We start from the raw sequence: 6,423 nt of genomic DNA, 5'->3' as shown, positions 1-6,423 counted from the left end.
TCTTTAGTAAACAGTGCATCTTGTGAGAGCTAATACAGAGCTTCGTGTGTATCAGTTAGAGAGAGAGAGACCCTTCGATTCAGAAGCTCCTGCCAGCTGTCACCCCCACAGCTCATATCACCTCATAATATAGAGCTAGCTGCAAAATAACAAAAATAATGTTTGTGCTTAGAGAAACAGGAAAGCTTGCAAATAAACCAGAACTCAATAACGTGTATGACTTCAGGGCTGCAGCAAAATATACTCAGACATATATTACTACAGATTTCTATTTTGTATCTGATAATCTTGCTGCTACGTTTGGTTGGTATTTTATACTTTTTCAGTTAACGAAAGCAAAAAAATAGCGTGAAATAAAATAACTTAATCCTGTCCTTTTTCTGTTACAAGAAGAAAATATGCTTTGCCTCTCTTGCCAGTTACTTTCCTTAAAACAATATTGGAGGTTTAGGTTTTGAATCATCCCCTGGCTGACTAAGTGTTGACTCTCTCGTTTTGTCTCCTATTTATAAAAGAAGTGAAAAGATTTAGCTCATGAATTTTTCGTATAGACTACAAGACGCACTGTTTGGGGCCAAATGCTGTCCTCAGTTACAAGCCGGTGTCGCCAGTTAGCTGCCTGAGTCAATGGCAGCGCTGTGAATATATTTGAGCGTCGTACTGCAACTTAAATGTTTTGTTTCTATCGTGCATACGGGGGTAAGAATTAAGCAGATGATAGATAAACTGATTATAAAAATAGATAGGAAATAGAGGTTCATTTTCCAGCCCAACATGCTGCTGCCAGTACTGAAGCAAGAGTAAAACCATTACTCACTGCCCTGCGGGTGCTGCACCCTGCAATGAATGAGTACCATATTTTTAAATATCTAGTAACATCATGAAAAACTGAAGTTGAAGCAGAAGTTCAGATCGTAATTAGTGAAACTGCCTTTTCCTTCTGCGCTGCTGCCAGCCAGAAAATCTGATTGTATTTTAAACTTTCCGAAACGGACTTGGCCTTTTTACTTCTTGGGATCTGTCTGTGAAACTAAGAGTGAGGGAAGGTGGAGTACAGGAGCAGCTTTATGTGCCTTCATCGACTGCTTTCGGGTTGGTGACATCCCTCTGAAGTTTCACTTTCAAGGCAGCCCTTACCCCTCTATTCTTTCAGCCTCCCAAGATTTTCTGTACTTTGAAGTTAAAAACCAAGTTAACCTTTGACCAAGAATTTCAAAATCACCTGATGGAAAGCCCTCCCCTTTCTGCTGCCTGATAAATGAGAAACTCTCCTCTGCTTATAGGACTCAAAACGCCTCTGTAGAAAAGACCTGAGGCTTTATTAATTTTGAATTGCAGTTTTTCGGGATAATTCTTTTTAGGAGGCGGCATCCCTGTTAAGTGCTTGAAGCTCTTTCTTCCTTTTTGACCTGGAGAACAGAAAACTGGGCAAAAATAATTAGAGAGAAAAATGTTAGTAGTGCTACCGTGATGTGAGGACCTTACCCACAGCTGGAGGTTTGCAAGGTAAATACAGGATTGCTCTCAGCCTTACCAGCTTGAGATCTGTCTGAAATGGAAAAAGCAAACCCAAAGAAAATGAAATGGAAATACAGCCCCTTCGCCCCCGTGTTTTTTGTGCTGTAATGAGGAAAAAATTCCCTTCGCGCTGAGACAGCTTGAGGTTGTTTTGCTTCTCGTTGCTTGTCTGGTTCAGCATCTATTTTCTGAAAAAAGGGCAGAGCCATGGGCCGTTGCTGGTTTCGCAGTCCTCTCCAGCTGGTGGGCATGGGCCGTCTCCTCAGCCCCCGTATGCAGTCTCAATGGAAGACAGAGAAGGTTTTCTGCTATCAGGATAGATGGCATATTTTATATTTGAAATTCCAATCACTGCACCCTGCATGAGCATCCTGAGGTTTCGGAATGGTTTTCTTAGCGGTTTCATGGATTTCTGTCCTCCTCATGTAATGCTTTTCCAAACCGCCTTCTGATCCTGTGGTTGGGGAGCTCACAGGAATACTCGTGTGCTCTGCCCTGTCTCCGGGAGGGTTTCGTGTCAGAGGGGAGCCGGGCATCGGTACCACCCCGGGCTGCAGGGTGAGCTAGCAGGGTGGCCACCGCTGTCTTAGGTCCACCCCTGTGCTCCTGCCAGGAGGCTTCATCCGGAGGCAGTTTTCCATCAGACACACGTGGTAGCATCAGCGGCGTGGTTCAGCAAATGGGCAGTTCTTCTTCTTGGAGGAGACTTCCAGGCTGCATCCCAGTTTGCAGTGCTGGTCGAGTGGTCGGTGTCTCTCTCGCACCCGTAGGTAGCCCGGCAAGCTCCGCAGCGCCGGCTGTGCGTGTGTGCTGCATGCTCGTGCCTCGGATCGGGACAGTCAGAGATTTCTGCTCGTGATCCAGGTTTGAAAGCATCGGCGTAGGACAGCTCTAGTACCCTTTCAGGAGGGGATATGTCCCTGGAAGGGACGTTCTGTCTAAGGCAGGCAGCGTCGTTTGTTGTGGGGTACACGGTGTGGGAAGGCAGGCGTGACACCCGCTATCTGTCACTATCAGGATAATGGAAGATGGGTCTTATAAGAGGAATCATAAACATGTTTGGCATATATACACAAGAAAGTGTCTCCTGTAAGACTCATTCTTCCAGTGTTGCCTAATCAATTTGGTGCGTTGTTTTTGAAGGTTTGGTTTCTTCTGTGCTTTGCATCTCCTCCCGGTACTCAGATGTCTGGCTGATGAGGTCTTTTGATGCGATGTGCTGTATTTATAGCCCTTATGAACTTGTCTTGCAAAATCACTAGATTGTAATCACTCGCTTCTTTTGAGTACTGAATCCTAAATATGCAGACTTGTTGGCACTTAGAGAGCTTTAATTGTCTATCAAAATACATTAAGAACAAGTCAGTCTGTCAGAGCCGGCTATCCTGAAAGGGTTAGGATTAAGATATCGGCTTTACCCAGTGGCACCACTGAGGTGGAGAACTGTAGATGGACAGAAAGATTGGGAAAGAATTAACTATTAATTTAAGTATCTTGGAGTTATAAACTGATGTTTTACCAGAGCAGGTCTGTCATTATCTGTTTTGCTCTTTCTGGGGGTAGTTCCTGATCCTTCTAAGTCTGCTGCTGAATGCCATTTTGAAAATCTTTTCAAGGATAATTGCTGCCACAAAAGTAGATATTCTTACGTTCTGTGTGACGCCTGAGTTATAAAACTGGCGATGTCTCTGACTACCCGTTTCCTTGCTTTTTCACTTTTTCATGAAATTTAGAAAAAGAGGTGTTAGGGAATGACACGGGTAAAATGGGTTGACTGTCCTTGATTTTTGAAATCCCAGCTTTTCGTTGTGGAATTTCCTGGATTTTTCTTTACCTTTTAAATTATTTTCTGTGGAGAGTTAAACTTCGCGGAGAGGTTGTTGGGCATAGAATACGAGCCATGCTAACTAAACAAAGCACATTTCCTATTGAAGCCAGCGTGAATTGATATCTGCTTGGCGACATAAACGCAGAACGGAAGAAAACAGGAGTTTTAGAAAGAATCTCAAGAATCTGATAAGTCCCCCTTCTTTTGCTACTAAAATATCTTAAAAACGGAAAGAAGGTTGATAAGGCGCTGTGTTGGAGATAGGCAATATACTGTACAAAAGCAAAAGTTTAGCTTTTGGCTTACATAATAGGGGAAAATGTCACTGCAGATTATACTAGTTGAACTAAATGCTTTTCTATTAAAAGCAATTGGGTTTTTCTCCTACTGTGCGTATAGAGCTGCTGTCTTCTGTGCTGTAGCATTAAACCAACGCTGTTTCAGCTACGTTGAATTTTGTTGTTTTGTTGTTTTTTTTTCCCCTCAAAATTCTATGTCTGTCAGTCACTTTACAGAACTTGCTAGGAATTACAAATATAAAAGTTGTGTGGCAAGGAAGCGGGCTGCTCTCCCACCCGTCTCGGCTTTTCAGTATCTTTTCACGTGAACGCAGGATTTTGTGCTGCAAAAATATGAAGCAATCACATGTAAACTCAGGGCAAAGCAGAACTTAAGAGTTTTGAAATGTCAGTTCTTCAAGCCTCGTGCGGGCAAACTGCTACTTATGATATTCTTGCTGGGTAAATTTTTTTTTTATTTTGACGCTTAGCGTTTATACTTCGTGGTAGAAATATGATATGTTTGGTTTAAACTCCTGGAGGCACAGTACTTGAAATGGGCTGATGTGGCATACATACCACCACATTAACAAAATAGACAAGCTTTTGTTACCGCTATTTTGATTTTTCTTCTAACAGGCAGTTTTTAATTTGTGAGAAATCTAAAATATGACTTTTTTTCCTCCATTTAAGAAAGAGGCTTGTTTTTGTGGTGGGCTGTTGTTTGTTTGTTTTTTTTTTTTTTTTAACTTCTCAGTTGAAAATCTTTGTGGTGGTATTTTGTTTTGGTTTAGGAAATAAACCAGCCAAACCGGGCTTCTCATTTTCTCCAAATTATGGTGCAACTCTGATAATAGTTAAGGAATTTATTTTTTGCTGGTTCTTGATACTAGATACAGGATCTTAAATTTTCAAAAGTGACTCATGATTTGGCTTAAGGCCATTTTAGAGTGCATAACCTAAAACATCTGAAAGATGGTATTCAGTTCTTACTGGGAACAAGTTTCCATTAAAGACATTTCAGTTTGTCAGCGAAATAGCCAGACATCCAAAATCAGCACTTGTATGTGCAAATATAGCTTATTAGATTTCCTTTCAGGCTGTGATTGAAAGCTTTTCATAATTTGAAAAAAGTTAGAAGATTAAAAGCAAACAAATTTTTACGTCTGTCTCTAATTACATGATACAACGTGATGTGATGATATTATAATTTACGATATAATATAATTTATTATAAAAAAATTGCATTATTGCCTGGGTTCTTGCAAAGGGAAGGCAAGCAGGAATAACTGGCGGCTAGACAGTGTGTTAGATTTTGCTAATTTTTATGCCACAGTCAGGCAGATGGTGTAGTTGCATAGCTGTAAGCTATTATGATCTTGGTTTCCTAAATTCTAGACGATTCTAGCTGGACAATAGGAGTGCCTATAGTTTTTTCCTTACAATCCTTACAGCACTCAGTGACTTTAGTGGCTGTTTCTCCTTTTTTGCGTTTAGCTGGTGATGGAACTGCTACCAACAGGTGATTTGGCGACAGCAAACATCAGCTTGTCAGTCTGTGATTCCTCGGGGCTGTAGCAGGGGGGAGGCAGCAAGAAAGAAGTTGCTGAGTGGCCTGACATAAAAGAAATGGGTAAATCTTGTAGAGCAAAATGTAAAACCTAGCAAGGGCTCCCAAAACAGCAGCACTGCAAAAGTGCCATTGAATGACAATTTATATATCAATAAGCAAAAGCAGAGTGCTGTGTTTATTCCTGTCCAGGAGACGTTTTTCAGATCTTTGTCATCAGTAAATACCTGTGAGGATAATCTGAATCAGTACCTTGTCACCAAAATACAGCTACAAAGATCATCTGTAAGCATGAGCTTGTTGGCGTGTTTCATTCCCAAACACTGGCTGTTGTCTATTCGCTGCTAAAACAATAGGGAGAATCATTTGAACGTCATAAATAAAAAGGTCTGCTTTGAAATAGATGACACTGTCACAGCCATCTTTTGTGTTTACAGCATCACTTTCAGTATAGCATATAATGAGAAATTAAAAAATTATTTAGGAGTTCACCATGGATACATGCTATGGGACAGGTTTGCAGTTCGTTATTGTTTTGAGTGAAGAAACTAGGTAAAAAATCCAAGGAAATCTAAAATGGTTCCATGGAACAGGCATATGTTCTTCAAAATAACATGATAAGAACTGTCAGCATTCGGTGGAAGACATGTTCATAGTTAATCATTTTGATTCTTTGTCGGTGAGGAAACCACAGAATATTCTGTCCAAGTTGTTAAAGATGCCATCCAAAATGCTATCCAAGATTTTGATTAAAACAGAGTATGCCTTTTGCACAATGAGATGTTATGGCTGGATCTAATTAACGATGAACAATTGGAACCATGGGAGAACAAAATAAAATAATGATTCAGATAAGTTATAGAGCTTTTCCATTACATAGTCCATATGACCAATCCCAAATACGATAGTCATGGATTGAGCCTGAAATAAAAAAAAAAAAAAATATGTTGAAATATTATAGGAACGAAAGCTCTTCTGGTTTGTGAAATGAAAAATGTAGATTTCTGCTCCGTTGTAACTTTGCTGCAGTATTCAGTTGCTTTGTCATGTTGTACTTCCCATGCATTTGCAGAGAAGAATTCCTTCCTTATAACCAGGAAGCGCACAAAGTATGAAAGCCTTTTCTGAACAATGTAGAGAGAAGAGGAAGTAGTATATTTTGTGCCTACTGCATGGGCATGGAATCACGCATCAGAGTGATCGGACTGGAAGACTATGAACCTCTGCCT

The sequence above is a fragment of the Vanellus vanellus genome (genome assembly GCF_965231255.1).
Source record: "Vanellus vanellus genome assembly, chromosome: 2".
Lineage (NCBI taxonomy): Eukaryota > Metazoa > Chordata > Aves > Charadriiformes > Charadriidae > Vanellus > Vanellus vanellus.
The sequence above is the reverse complement of the archived record's forward strand: the minus strand, read 5'-3'. Positions refer to the sequence as shown.